This window comes from Rutidosis leptorrhynchoides, chromosome 7 (genome assembly GCF_046630445.1).
Source record: "Rutidosis leptorrhynchoides isolate AG116_Rl617_1_P2 chromosome 7, CSIRO_AGI_Rlap_v1, whole genome shotgun sequence".
NCBI classification, from domain to species: domain Eukaryota; kingdom Viridiplantae; phylum Streptophyta; class Magnoliopsida; order Asterales; family Asteraceae; genus Rutidosis; species Rutidosis leptorrhynchoides.
Window position 1 is genome coordinate 174,294,124 of NC_092339.1, and position 17,159 is coordinate 174,311,282.

Genomic DNA, 17,159 nt, shown 5'->3' on the forward strand with positions numbered 1-17,159 from the left:
CCACCTTCATTATCTCATGTTTAGTTACTTTTGATCGAAGATGTGTTGGAGACTTTTGTGATCGGTAAAGATAGTACTCTTGGTTCCATAAAGATAGTGTCTCTACATTTTAAGTGCAAAGACAACGGCTCCGAGTTCGAGATCATGCGTCATGTAGTTTCGTTCATGAATTTTGAGTTGTCGAGAAGCATAAGCAATGACTTGTTCGTTGAATCAATACACACCCAAAACCATGTTTTGAGGCATCGCAATATACAACAAAGTCATCGTTTCTTTCGGGAAGTGACAAGATAGGAGCGGTGGTTAGCTTCGTTTTCAAGATTTGGAATGCGGATTCATGTTCGGTTGCCCAAACGAATTTTCTTCCCTTATGAGTTAACGCGGTTAGAGGACGAGCAACCAAAGAGAAATCTTTGATGAATCTACGATAGTATCCGGCTAGACCCAAGAATTGACGAATGTGAGTAGGAGTAGTAGGAGTCTCCCATTTACTAATGGCTTCGATTTTTGATGGATCGACTTTAATAACTTGATCACTTACAACATGACCAAGAAATTGAACTTCCTTCAACCAAAATTCACACTTGGAGAATTTGGCATAGAGTTGTTCTTGTCTTAAAAGTTCAAGCACAAGTTGGAGGTGTTCCTCGTGTTCTTCTTCGCTTTTAGAATAAACCAAAATATCATCGATGAACACGATAACGAATTTGTCAAGATACGGTTTGCACACGCAGTTCATAAGATCCATGAACACCGCCGGTGCGTTAGTGACACCAAATGGCATGACAAGGAATTCATAACTACCATAACGAGTTCGGAAAGCGGTTTTGGAGACATCTTCCCCCTTAACCCTTAATTGATGATAACCCGAGCGGAGATCGATTTTCGAATATACACAAGACCCTTGTAGTTGATCAAAGAGGTCATCGATGCGAGGAAGAGGATATCGGTTCTTAACCGTCAGTTTGTTTAGTTCACGATAATCAATGCACATTCGTAGGGATCCATCTTTCTTTTTAACAAACAAAATCGGAGTGCCCCAAGGTGAATGGCTTGGTTGGATAAAATCATGATCAAGTAGTTCTTGGATTTGACTTTACAATTCTTGCATTTCGGATGGAGCGAGTCTATATGGTGCACGTGCTACTGGTGCGGCTCCCGGAATAAGATCGATTTGGAATTCATCTGGTCGATGAGGTGGAAGACCCGGCAATTCATCGGGAAATACATCGGAATAGTCACTAACAATTGGCACATCATCGATGTGCTTCTCATCGGACTCGACTTTCTTAACGTAATCAAGGATCGCAAAACAACCCTTACGGAGTAGTTTTCTAACTTTAATGCATGAAACGAGGTTGAGTCCGGTGCAACTCTTATCGCCATAGACGATCAAAGGTTCACCATTCTCGATAGGAATTCGGATTGCTTTAAGATCACAAAGGATGTGAGATTTCATTTTGGCTAGCCAATTCCTGCCGATTATTACATCGAAGCTTCCTAGTTCCATGGGTATCAAGTCAATTTCAAACTCATTACCCAAAATGTTTAACGTACACCCCCGGTAATATGTGTCGGCACTCAATAGTTTTCCGTTGGCCACTTCAATGGTATAAGTGGTATCTAGTGGAAGTGGTGGAGTGTTAAAAGAATGAGTCAAAGTCTTAGATACAAAACTCTTATCGGCACCCGAATCGAATAAACAAGTAACATAAGTGTTGTTGAGGAGAAACGTACCCGTGACTAATTCATTGTCATCTCGGGCTTTCTAGGTGTTGATGTTGAAAGCTCGACCACGTGTGTTGGGGTTGGCTTTCTTCTTGGGACATGCATTTCTAAAATGACCCGTTTGGCCACATTCATAACAAGTACCCGATTTTGGTGCATTGGGCACCTTTTGAGCGACGGGGGCGGCACTTCTACAATCGTTGGCCACATGACCACCCCTTTGGCACCGATGGCAAAATAGATTGCTACATTCACCATAGTGGTGTTTGTGGCATTTGTTGCCAAAGGGTTTATTTCCGCCATAACTTTTCTTGGCATCGGAGGTGAAAGGCTTTTTGGTGAAGTTGTTGTTGTAGTTGTTGCTTGATTGGGGGGCTTCCCATTTTCTTTTGTTACCGCCCGATTTATCCTCGGCCTTAGGTGCCGGAAATACAATTTTGTCAACCGTTTTGATCAATTGGCAGGCCATGTTCAAAGCTTGTTGTAGGTTAGCGGGTTTGGATGACATCACTCCTTGTTTGATGCTCTTTGGAAGACCATCCATATAGATTTCAACCCTTTGAGATTCGGGGTTCACGAGGTTGGGACACATCAAGGATAGCTCGGTGTATCATTGAGTGTAGGCCTTGAGATCGTTTCCGACTGCCTTTAAAGTTCTTAGCTCTTGTTCGAGCTTTCGGGTTTTTTCACGAGGGAAAAATTCGACGATCATCCTTTCCCTTAAATCGGCCCAAGAGAGGGCGTGAGCTTCGTTGATACCTACCGATTGTACATACGTGTTCCACCACGTGAGGGCGATACGGGCAAAGGTGTGGGTGAAATATTTGATTTTATATTGGTCTCGACAACCGCTTATGCTAAAAATGGCTTCCGTTTGTTCGAACCATCGAGTGAGTACAACCGGTCCCCTGGTTCCATCAAAAGTGTGAGGTTTGCACCCCATGAAGGCTTTGTAGGAGCACCCTTTGCTTGAGTTACCGGCCCCTTGATTGTTGTTGTTGTGGTTGTTGTTATTGTTGGAGGAGTGATCGGCCATGGCTGCTTCCACGGCGGTGACTATCATTCATTGTAGAGCTTGTTCGGGAGTCTCATGGCGTGGCACACGACGAGGAGGCATTGTTCCTTCAAAACACAAGAATACCGTTGATTAGTATCCTTAATAATACTAACCATGATATGGAATAAGGATAGAGAGAATTTTTTCTTGACTCGCCTTAAATTCTTTATGTCATAATGTCGGAATGTTCATATGAGTCACCGTAATATAATACCGGAAATTATATTACCCTAATTCATATGTGCATTCGACACTAATTCATATAGTCAAGGTGGCGCGTCAATTAAATCAAGTAACGTGAGATTAAGATTGAATAAGAATTAGATATGATAGACGAGTTCGAGTATAATGCACAAGTAGTCAAGTAATCCCTACTTCAAGTCTATATGCCGGTTGTAGTCTAGACTCACCCATGTACCCTATGACTCGGGGTCGACACCAATGGACTCTAAATCCCTACAACCAACGCTCTGATACCATCTGTAGCAACCCGACCAAATCATGTTTGACGGTGCCGACTACTTAGGTCCCGTTACGTTGTCATAAGTCTTTAACATGACATTTGACCAAAATATGTCGCATTCATTTCATAAGTAAAATGATGTTTCAAGTTTACAAATGTAGTTCAAAAGACTAGTTACATTACAATGTTTAACGTACGAATGAAACCCTTGCGACACAATTTAAAGTAGTCAAAAGACGCTCCAACTATGCATGTCTACTCGACATTCAAGCAAGTATCAAAAAGAGTGCGGAAGCATGTATCAAGTAGCGTTCAAGGACCTGAGAAAACATATAGAAAACTGTCAAGGAAAACGTTGGTGAAATCATAGGTGTTTTAGTAAACGTTGCATTTGAACCACAAGATTTAATATAATATGATTATCAAAATCATTTGCATTCCAAAGTTGTTAATTGGTTCGTGGGCACCCAATTATCAAACTTAACTGTTTTGCACACTTTGCGTAGTGTTAGAACATACACTAGACCCAAAAATATATTTCATCCGCTAACGGTAGCGAACCGTCCGAATGAGGCTCGTCAAGCCTATGTGATCACATAATATAAGTTCACGTTTACACCCTGCAAGTGTAACTAATGATAATTGAATTGAGGATTTTCGTTCAAACCCGCACGTGGAATGTTCGTTTTCATACTTGTGTTCAAGTATAAAAGTATGATACGTATATGTTTCTCATCCCATAGTTTAAAGCATAAAAGTTGTTTGAAAGGTGGGACTATGATCTCACCTTGAGTGCACGTATGAAAAGTACTTCACAAAGTAACGTGTGCGAAGGATAATGCTAGTCTTGACCTAAACAAATAGGTCGTATCAATAACGGTAAACACGATAGGTCAAAGATGTTCAATTAGTCCTATGGCTCGTTACGGCTCGATTATGTAGCATGTGAATCAAATTATCAAGTTTCATGCAAGATACAAGTATAGAAACAAGTTAGGAAGGTTGCATAATCATTTGGTTAAGTTTGAAAAAAAGGCAAACTTTGGTCGGTCAAAGTCAACGAAAAAGTCAACACGTTCGGGTCGGGTCCCGAACTATTTTTCTGAGGTTTTTATTCATATATAAGCATGTTAGAACAAGTCTCATGTGAATCGGAGGTCCATAGTGTGCCAAACATTTTTCTTATTTTGACCAAGGAGGTCAGAACCTGGATACGCTATATTTCGCGCCGCGACCCAGGATGGCCGCGCCGCGGCGATCAACGGTTGCTGGTACCTGGTCAGTCTCAATTGTCCAAGTCTCAAATCAAACTTCATTTTCAGATAAATCACAAACCGTAAAATCTTACGACACGCATTTTATATCGTTGGAAAGCTAATTTGACAAAGAACACAACTAAATAAATTTCACCAACCAAAAACGTTATTTGTAACAATCGGATTTCCAAAATAAATGATCAATTAATGCACACATTTAATACTCAAATTTGATAGGTGCACATTTATGATTCGGGCATTTAATGCATACATACAACACGCCGTTTTGTAGGTAATCGAGCATACAATACAACTAACTACTTACTAACAATAATTCATGGCATTCAATGCATCAAATATTCATTTCAAGCTTATCAAACCCTAACCCAAATTTACCAAAATCACTAATCAAGTTTATGGAGTTTTCTCAAGCAACCTACACATCAAATTGAAGCTAGTGATGTTAGGAACACATTTAATACATGCATTTATAACATTTAACATCATTCAAACAACCAAATCACTAAATCAAACACACCAAAGTTTTTGTTCATGCTAGTTACTTCAAATAACAAAATCGAACATATAAATCATATATTCATGTTAGACTTGAGCCATAGACACTAATTAACAACTTTATAAGTTAAAAACATCAAGAACACAAAATCTAGTGATTTTAGAAAGTTACCCAAATGTAATGAAATCGGTATGGAATCGAAGAGGAAGTTGCAAGGATTCCAAATATGTAATTTGTTTTGCAAGACACCCGCTAGCTTGAATTTAGATGATGATTCTTTGTTTGAAGATTTGAGAGAAAAATGGGAAGTATAGAAAGAAAAGGAAAATGAAATGGAAAAGAAAGAGGAGGTGGGTTGACTAGTCAAATGCTAGTCACCTCTTTGGCACTTTGTCGAAACTAGTCCCTCGAGTTCGGTTGCGGGTGCGTGAATTACCTAAACGAGATATTTTTAAAACGCGTATTAACGGGAGATGTTATAAACATTTAACGGATTTTAAATAGTTAAATGGAAAAGTAAACGGAAAAAGGCGGGATGTAACATTACCTACTCCTTAAAAGAAATTTCGTCCCGAAATTTAAGTAGGCGTAGTAGTCGTTGTTTCTTCCTCGAAATTTTGCGTTTTCGGAATCGGGAATAAGTGAGGGTATTTCTTTTGCATTTGATCTTGCCTTTCCCAAGTAAACTCGGGTCCTCTTTTGGCATTCCAACGAACCTTGACAATCGGGATTCGGCTTTGTTTCAACGTCTTGACGGAGGTGTCCACAATTTCAACCGGTTCTTCCACAAAATGAAGTTTGTCATCAATAGTAAGTTCCTCGAGAGGGATGACAATATCGGGTTCGGCAAGACACTTTTTCAAGTTAGATACATGGAAGGTAGGATGAACGGAGCTCAATTGGGGCGGAAGATCTAAACGATAAGCAACGGTTCCAATACGCTTCAAGATTTCGAAAGGACCAATATACCGCGGATTTAATTTCCCACGTTTTCCAAAACGAATGACACCTTTCCAAGGTGCGACTTTTAACATGACGCGGTCACCGACTTGAAATTCAAGGTCGTTGCGTCTTTTGTCGGTATAGCACTTTTGTCGACTCCGGGCCATCCGAAGCCTATCTCGGATTTGAACGATCTTCTCGGTGGTTTCGTGAATGAGTTCGGGTCCGGTGATTTTCACGTCACCTACCTCTGCCCAACAAATAGGTGTACGACATTTTCGGCCATATAGCGCTTCAAAAGGTGCGGCTTTAATACTCACTTGAAAACTATTGTTGTAAGAGAACTCGGCGAGAGGTAAGTGCTTGTCCCAAGCTTTTCCAAAAGCAACCACGCAAGCTCGTAACATGTCCTCCAAGGTTTGAATTATGCGTTCGCTTTGCCCATCGGTTTGGGGATGATATGCGGTGCTCATGTCTAAACGCGTTCCCAACGCTTCTTGCAAGGTACGCCAAAATCTAGAAACAAAACGGCCATCTCGGTAGGAGATAATCGATAAAGGTACACCGTGTCGGGCTATGATCTCCTTGATGTAAAGTTGTGCAAGTTTCTCCATTTTGTCGGCCTCCATCATGGCGAGAAAGTGTGCGGATTTGGTGAGACGGTCAACAGTAACCCAAATGGTATCATAACCGCCCGTCCTTTTTGGTAGTTTGGTGATAAAATCCATCGTTATCCTTTCCCACTTCCATTGCGGGATCTCGCGTTGTTGAAGTAGTCCGGACGGTCTTTGGTGTTCGGCTTTGACTTTGGTACATGTCAAACACTTGGAAACATAAGTAGCTACGTCCCTTTTGATGTTCGGCTACCAATATTGTTGTTTAAGGTCGTGGTACATCTTATTGGCACCGGGGTGAATCGAGTATCGTGACTTATGGGCTTCATCTAAAATAAGACTTCGTAGGTCCCCATAACTAGGCACCCAAATCCTTTCGGCGAAATATCGGAGTCCGATTTCCTTAGTTTCAAATCGAGAGACGAGAATGTTCAAGAGCTCGTGTGAAACGTTTTCATCCTTGAGAGCTTCATCTTGGGCTACCCGAATTTGGCTATTAAGGTTTGTGTGGATGGTGATATTTAAGGCTCGGACACGAAGAGGCACCGCTCTTTCTTTTCGACTTAAGGCATCGGCTACTACATTTGCCTTTCAAGGATGGTAACGAAGCTCACAATCGTAATCATTTAAGGTTTCAATCCACCTTCGTTGTCTCATGTTTAGTTGCTTTTGATCGAAGATGTGTTGGAGACTTTTGTGATCGGTAAAGATAGTACTCTTGGTTCCATAAAGATAGTGTCTCCACATTTTAAGTGCAAAGACAACGGCTCCGAGTTCGAGATCATGCGTCGTGTAGTTTCGTTCATGAATTTTGAGTTGTCGAGAAGCATAAGCAATGACTTTCGTTCTTTGCATCAATACACACCCAAAACCATGTTTCGAGGCATCGCAATATACAACAAAGTCATTGTTGCCTTCGGGAAGTGAAAAGATAGGAGCGGTGGTTAGCTTCATTTTCAAGATTTGGAATGCGGATTCATGTTCGGTTGCCCAAACGAATTTTCTTCCCTTATGAGTTAACGCGGTTAGGGGACGAGCAACCAAAGAGAAATCTTTGATGAATCTACGATAGTATCCGGCTAGACCCAAGAATTGACGAATGTGAGTAGGAGTAGTAGGAGTCTCCCATTTACTAATGGCTTCGATTTTTGATGGATAAACTTTAATACCTTGATCACTTACAACATGACCAAGAAATTGAACTTCCTTCAACCAAAATTCACACTTGGAGAATTTGGCATAGAGTCGTTCTTGTCTTAAAAGTTCAAGCACAAGTTGGAGGTGTTCCTCGTGTTCTTCTTCGCTTTTAGAATAAACCAAAATATCATCGATGAACACGATAATGAATTTGTCAAGATACGGTTTGCACAAGCGGTTCATAAGATCCATGAACACCGCCGGTGCGTTAATGAGACCAAATGGCATGACAAGGAATTCATAACTACCATAACGAGTTCGGAAAGCGGTTTTGGAGACATCTTCCCCCTTAACCCTTAATTGATGATAACCCAAGCGGAGATCGATTTTCGAACATACACAAGACCCTTGTAGTTGATCAAAGAGGTCATCGATGCGAGGAAGAGGATATCGGTTCTTAACCGTTAGTTTGTTTAGTTCAAGATAATCAATGCACATTCGTAGGGATCCATCTTTCTTTTTAACAAGAAAAATCAGAGCGCCCCAAGGTGAATGGCTTGGTTGGATAAAACCACGATCAAGTAGTTCTTGGATTTGACTTTGCAATTCTTGCATTTCAGATGGAGCGAGTCTATATGGTACACGTGCTACGGGTGCGGCTCCCGGAATAAGATCGATTTGGAATTCAACTGGTCGATGAGGTGGAAGACCCGGCAATTCGTCGGGAAATACATCAGAATAGTCACTAACAATTGGCACATCATCGATGTGCTTCTCATCGGACACGACTTTCTTAACGTGAGCAAGGATCGCAAAACAACCCTTACGGAGTAGTTTTCTAACTTTAATGCATGAAACAAGGTTGATTCCGGTGCAACTCTTATCGCCATAGACGATCAAAGGTTCACCATTCTCGATAGGAATTCGGATTGCGTTAAGATCACAAAGGATGTGAGATTTTGTTTTGGCTAGCCAATTCATGCCGATTACTACATTGAAGCTTCCTAGTTCCATGGGTATCAAGTCAATTTCAAACTCATTACCCAAAATGTTTAACGTACACCCCCGGTAATATGTGTCGGCACTCAATAGTTTTCCGTTGGCCACTTCAATGGTATAAGTGGTATCTAGTGGAAGTGGTGGAGTGTTAAAAGAATGAGTCAAAGTCTTGGATACAAAACTCTTATCGGTACCCGAATCGAATAAACAAGTAACATAAGTGTTATTGAGGAGAAACGTACCCGTGACTAATACATTGTCATCTCGAGCTTCCTCGGTGTTGATGTTGAAAGCTCGACCGCGTGTGTTGGGGTTGGCTTTCTTCTTGGGACATGCATTTCTAAAATGACCCGTTTGGCCACATTCATAACAAGTACCCGATTTTGGTGCATTGGGCACCTTTTGAGCGACGGGGGCGGCACTTCTACAATCATTGGCCACATGACCACCCCTTTGGCACCGATGGAAAAATAGATTGCTACATTCACCATAGTGGTGTTTGTGGCATTTGTTGCAAAAGGGTTTATTTCTGCCATAACTTTTCTTGGCGTCGGAGGTGAAAGGCTTTTTGGTGAAGTTGTTGTTGTAGTTGTTGCTTGATTGGGGGGCTTCCCATTTTCTTTTGTTACCGCCCAATTTATCCTCGGCCTTAGGTGCCGGAACTACAATTTTGTCAACCGTTTCGATCAATTGGCGGGCCATGTTCAAAGCTTGTTGTAGGTTAGCGGGTTTGGATGACATCACTCCTTGTTTGATGCTCTTTGGAAGACCATCCATATAGAGTTCAACCCTTTGAGATTCGGGGTTCACGAGGTTGGGACACATCAAGGATAGCTCGGTGTATCGTTGATTGTAGGCCTTGAGATCGTTTCCGACCGCCTTTAAAGTTCTTAGTTCTTGTTTGAGCTTTCGGGTTCCTTCACGAGGGAAAAATTCGACGATCATCCTTTCCCTTAAATCGGCCCAAGAGAGGGCGTGAGCTTCGTCGGTACCCAACGATTGTACATACGTGTTCCACCACGTGAGGGAGATACCGGCAAAGGTGTGGGTGGAATATTTGACTTTATATTGGTCTCGACAACCGCTTATGATAAAAACGGCTTCCGTTTGTTCGAACCATCGAGTGAGTACAACCGGTCCCCCGGTTCCATCAAAAGTGTGAGGTTTGCACCCCATGAAGGCTTTGTAGGAGCACCCTTCGCTTGAGTTACCGGCCCCTTGATTGTTGTTGTTGTGGTTGTTGTTATTGTTGGAGGAGTGATCGGCCATGGCCGCTTCCACGGCGGTGGCTATCATTCGTTGTAGAGCATGTTCGGGAGTCTCATGGCGTGGCACACAACGAAGAGGCATTGTTCCTTCAAAACACAAGAATACCGTTGATTAATATTTTTAATAATACTAACCATGATATGGAATAAGGATAGAGAGAAATTTTCCTTGACTCGCCTTAAATTCTTTATGTCATAATGTCGGATTGTTCATATGAGTCACCGTAATATAATCCCGGAAATTATATTACCCTAATTCATATGTGCATTCGACACTAATTCATATAGTCAAGGTGGCGCGTCAATTAAATCAAGTAACATGAGATTAATATTGAATAAGAATTAGATATGATAGACGAGTTCGAGTATAATGCACAAGTAGTCAAGTAATCCCTACTTCAAGTCTATATGCCGGTTGTAGTCTAGACTCACCAATGTACCCTATGACTCAGGGTCGACACCAATGGACTCTAAATCCCTACAACCAACGCTCTGATACCATCTGTAGCGACCCGACCAAATCTTGTTTGACGGCGCCGACTACTTAGGTCCCGTTACGTGGTCATAAGTCTTTAACATGACGTTTGACCAAGATATGTAGCATGCATTTCATAAGTAAAATGATGTTTCAAGTTTACAAATGTAGTTCAAAAGACTAGTTACATTACAATGTTTAACTTACGAATGAAACCCTTGCGACACAATTTAAAGTAGTCAAAAGACGCTCCAACTATGCATGTATACTCGACATCCAAGCAAGTATCAAAAAGAGTGCGGAAGCATGTATCAAGGACCTGAGAAAACATATAGAAAACTGTCAACGAAAACGTTGGTGAAATCATAGGTGTTTTAGTAAACGTTGCATTTGAACCACAAGATTTAATATAATATGATTATCAAAATCATTTGCATTCCAAAGTCGTTAATTGTTTCGTGGGCACCCAATTATCAAACTTAACTGTTTTGCACCCTTTGCATAGTGTTAGAACATACACTAGACCCGAAAATATATTTCATCTGCTAACGGTAGCGAACCGTCCGAATGAGGCTCATCAAGCCCATGTGATCACATAATATAAGTTCACGTTTACACCCTGCAAGTGTAACTAATGATAATTGAATTGAGGATTTTCGTTCAAACCCGTACGTGGAATGTTCGTTTTCGTACTTGTGTTCAAGTGTAAAAGTATGATACGTATATGTTTCTCATCCCATAGTTTAAAGCATAAAAGTTGTTTGAAAGGTGGGACTATGATCTCACCTTGAGTGCACGTATGAAAAGTACTTCACAAAGTAACGTGTGCGAAGGATAATGCTAGTCTTGACCTAAACAAATAGGTCGTATCAATAACGGTAAACACGATAGGTCAAAGATGTTCAATTAGTCCTATGGCTCGTTATGACTCGATTATGTAGCATGTGAATCAAATTGTCAACTTTCATGCAAGATACAAGTATAGAAACAAGTTAGGAAGGTTGCATAATCAATTGGTTAAGTTTGACAAAAAGTCAAACTTTGGTCGGTCAAAGTCAACGAAAAAGTCAACACGTTCGGGTCGGGTCCCGAACTATTTTTATGAGGTTTTTATTCATATATAAGCATGTTAGAACAAGTCTCATGTGAATCGGAGGTCCATAGTGTGCCAAACATTTTTCTTATTTTGACCAAGGAGGTCAGAACCTGGATACGCTATATGTCGCGCCGCGACCCAGGATGGCCGCGCCGCGACAATCAACGGTTACTGGTACCTGGTCAGTCTCAATTGTCCAAGTCTCAAATCAAACTTCATTTTCAGATAAATCACAAACCGTAAAATCTTACGATACGCATTTTATATCGTTGGAAAGCTAATTTAACAAAGAACACAACTAAATACATTTCACCAACCAAAAACGTTATTTATAACAATCGGATTTCCAAAATAAATGATCAATTAATGCACACATTTAATACTCAAATTTGATAAGTGCACATTTATGATTCGGGCATTTAATGCATACATACAACACGCCGTTTTGTAGGTAATCGAGCATACAATACAACTAACTACTTACTAACAATAATTCATGGCATTCAATGCATCAAATATTCATTTCAAGCTTATCAAACCCTAACCCAAATTTACCAAAATCATTAATCAAGTTTATGGAGTTTTCTCAAGCAACCTACACATCAAATTGAAGCTAGTGATGTTAGGAACACATTTAATACATGCATTTATAACATTTAACATCATTCTAACAACCAAATTACTAAATCAAACACACCAAAGTTTATGTTCATGCTAGTTACTTCAAATAACAAAATCGAACATATAAATCATATATTCATGTTAGACTTGAGCCATAGACACTAATTAACAACTTTATAAGTTAAAAACATCAAGAACACAAAATCTAGTGATTTTAGAAAGTTACCCAAATGTAATGAAATCGGTATGGAATCGAAGAGGAAGTTGCAAGGATTCCAAATATGTAATTTGTTTTGCAAGACACCCGCTAGCTTGAATTTAGATGATGATTCTTTGTTTGAAGATTTGAGAGAAAAATGGGAAGTATAGAAAGAAAAGGAAAATGAAATGGAAAAGAAAGAGGAGGTGGGTTGACTAGTCAAATGCTAGTCACCTCTTTGGCACTTTGGTGAAACTAGTCCCTCGAGTTCGGTTGCGGGTGCGTGAATTACCTAAACGAGATATTTTTAAAACGTGTATTAACGGGAGATGTTATAAACATTTAACGGATTTTAAATAGTTAAACGGAAAAGTAAACGGAAAAAGGCGGGATGTTACAAAGGGAATCAAATGAACTCACAATACGATATTTTATAGTAAAAATATGCATACGACGACACTGAACAAGTGCAGGGTTGGCCTTGGATTCACGAACCTATATCATTCATATATATATTAAAACATATCTTGTAATCGAACAAGTATATATATTTTATTATTTAGTGATGTAATTTATATATTTAATAATTTATAAGTTTCATTACTTACTTATATATTTTCATTTTATATATATATATATATAAAGGTTAAGATAGTTAAGTTATGCGTACTAAGTATATTTATATATATATAAAATCTTTATATTTTTTTATACTTATGACCTTAATAACGTCATTAGAACTTTTATTTTAGTAATCATAATTATTTTAATAATAATGATATAGCTAATACTGATAATAATAATACTGATAGTAAATTAATAATTTTAATAAAAATGATAATAATGATAACAATTTTTAATAGCAACAATACTAATAATGATAATTATATTAATAATAATGATCATATTTATAATAATACTTATGTTACTATTAATAATAATAATAATAATAATAATAATAATAATAATAATAACAATAATAATAATAATAATAATAATAATAATAATAATAATAATAATAATAATAATAATAATAATAGTACTAAAAATGATACTAATGCTAATATTTATGAAAACAATAATAAAGTTTATTATTTTTATAATAATTATAATAATAATAATCATAATCTTAAAAATGATAGTAATACTAAAATGATAAAATCAATAATAATAATTATATAACTAATACTTATGCTAATTACTAATACTAATGATAATAATGATTCTAATACTTGTAAGTATGGTAATATTAACTATAAGTATGGTAATAATAACAATAATAATAAATATCATAATAATAATAATAATAATTATTATTATAATCCTAATAATAATAACATTAATAATAATAATAATAATAATAATAATAATAATAATAATAATAATAATAATAAATAAATAAATAAAATAAAAGAAAATGGGGCTACCTTTAAAAGGACACGTTTTTAAAAAAAATTGCCAACGCCCGGGCTCGAACCCGCGACCTCTCGCAAACCCGACACCTTTTCTAACCAATGCTCCGTTTCTGTTTTTCTGACTAAATGTATAACTAAAATATATTTATCCCCTTTTTTTGTTTAACCCTTCTTCTTCCCAAAAAAATTCAAACGGCCTAAACCACAAATAGTCGAAATTATGAATTACAGATATTGGATTAAGACTTGAATTAGAAACAACCTGAATGTAATTGATTTAGTTTATCAAACGAAGAAAAAAAATAAAAAAAAAATGCTGTAACAGGAAGAACTCGTCGGTGAAGAACTCTAACACAATTTTAAAAATTTGGACCGTTTTTTATAATGTTTTCAACATGAAAAAGTTTCTAAATCGATCCTAAAAACTTTCTGAGTCATCAATTTAACTGGAAACGTAAAAACAAGTTTAAATTTTACTATGAACACAAACTTTGACTTTTTGAAAATTTACTTTGACTCTTGAATTCAAAATGATAAAGATGAATTGAAGGCTAATATTTTACAGATAGTTTAAACAAAAGATTCCTAACAATACCTCACCGATACATTTTTAAATTGAATTCAAATTCCAGTTTTTCAAAAAAAAACGCGAACAGAGCTTGGTCTGTGTTCTTCATATTTTTTTAATTCGACTGTTTGAAGCTGTTATGATTGATAACTGATATTTATAGTATAAAGTCAAGTGGTATATCATAACATTGAGTAATTCAATCGTTATATAGAAAGTTTGTGGGTCCCTTTTTGTGATTACAGGCAGTTAGAAAAGAAAAACAATAATTAACTAGATTTGACATTAATTGGTACTCGTTTTTGTTTGAATCATAAATTGAGGTCGACTGGTTTGATTAATCAGATAAGAAACAAAAATTACATACACTTTGACAATTACGTGAAACTGAATTGGATTCTTCCTAAAAAAAATATCTGTATATTATTATAAATTAATAATTATATCTTTAATAATTAATAATTAAAAATATTAATAAGAATACAAATACTAATAATAATAGAAGTAATAATCATAATAATATCAATAATCTTAATAATAGATAATAATGATTCTAATAATTGATACTTTTAATAAGTTTACTAATGTTAATAATAAAAATTGATAATATTAAGAATATTAATATTAATGGCATTAGTAATATTATTATTTATGATAATAGTAATTTTAATAACAATAATATGACAACTTATATATATCAAATTTCATATATATATGTATTTATATCTCATATTAAAATTAATAATATTAATAATACAAATATTAACATCAATATTAACATTAGTAATAATAATGAAAGTAATAATAATAATTTTGATATATCAGTTATATTCTAACTTGTAATTTCACATAATATATTAACTTTACATTTCATCACTTAAGTAATAATTATTCTATAAAATAACATATTTGAATTTTTAACATTTATATATATTTTATATATATTTCAATATAATAAAATAAATCATATATATATTTATATGTATTCATTTTAACAGTAACTTAATTATTTTATTTATCATTTTACATTTTTAATTCCAATTGATTAAAGTGTATTTTATTAACTCAAAATTTTTATATATATATATATATACCCTTATATTTATTTTGATATATTTTCATATATATATGTGTATATATATATATATATATATATATATATATATATATATATATATATGTATATATATATATATACATATATATATGTATATATATACATATATATGTATATATATATATACATATTTATTTACACACAATTGTATGTGAATCGTCGGGAATAGTCAAAGTCAAATGAATTCATGTAAATTGTTCCAAAATTTTTGAGACTCCACATTACAGACTTTGCTTATCGTGTTGAAATCATATAAAGGCTAAGTTTAAATTTGGTCAGAAATTTCCGGGTCGTCACATGTTTATCAGGAAGTGATCTTGAAAAGGTTTCTGGGTTGACAAGAGCTAAAGATATTTAGGACAGAGTTGAACAAATACATTTTGGAAAAGATGCTGATAATGCTAAAAACGAACATATATTTCATAGCATTATCCCTCAAGAAAGACAAGCTTTTAGTTGCAACTGTTCTATTTACAAGTGATATTCGTTTAAATATTAAAAGGTAAAGACAAAAGACAGATTCGACGAATTGAAGACGCAAACGACCAGAAAGCTCAAAAGTACAAAATACAATCAAAGTGGTTCAAATTATTGGTGAGAAACGTCTCAAAATTACAAGAGTACAAGACGCGAAACGCAAAATACAAGATATTAAATTGTACGCAAGGACGTTCGAAAAACCGAAATCGGGACCAAAGTCAACTCTCAACGCTCGACGCAACGGACTAAAAATTACAAGTCAACTATGCACATAAATATAATATAATATTTAAATGATTCTTAAAAATATTTATATATTATATTTATTTATTAAACCTTCGGCAAACAAGAAAACAAAGGAGTGTGAGCTGATACTTACCTCCATGCGATCGCATGGCCTGGAGGCACAAAAGCCATGCGATCGCATAGCCGTGAAAAGTTGGCCACATGCCTATAAATTTCGCAGTTTTGGTTGATCATAATACAATATATCCTTCATCCATCTCTCTATCTATCACGTATATATATATATATATATATATATATATATATATATATATATATATATATATATATATATATATATATATATATATATATATATTTATTTATATTATAATTTTAATTTTAATTTTAAATTCTAATAATAAGGGTATGTTAGCGAATGTTGTAAGGGTGTAAGTCGAAATTCTGTCCGTGTAACGCTACGCTATTTTTAATCACTGTAAGTTATGGTTAATGTTATTTTTAAATTAATGTCTCGTAGCTAAGTTATTATTATGCTTATTTAATGCCGAAGTAATCATGATGTTGGGCTAAATATCATAATTGGGCTTTGGACCATAATTGGGGTTTGGACAAAAGAACGACACTTGTGGAAATTAGACTATGGGCTATTAATGGGTTTTATATTAACTAAACGATACCTAGTTAATTTAATATATAGACTTATAATTTGACGTATTTATATATAACCACATACGCTTGACTGGGCACGGTGGGCGGGATATCTATAAATACCAATAATTGTTCATTTTACCGGACACGGAACTGAATTAATAGTTAATAGACTTGTTGAAACAGGGGTGGATTACATTCAAGGGTAATTGGTGTAATTGTTAACAAAATAGTAAAACCTTGGTCTACACGCAGTCGATAACCTGGTGTATTCATTAAACAAAGTAATAAGACCTTGTTAAAATTCGAA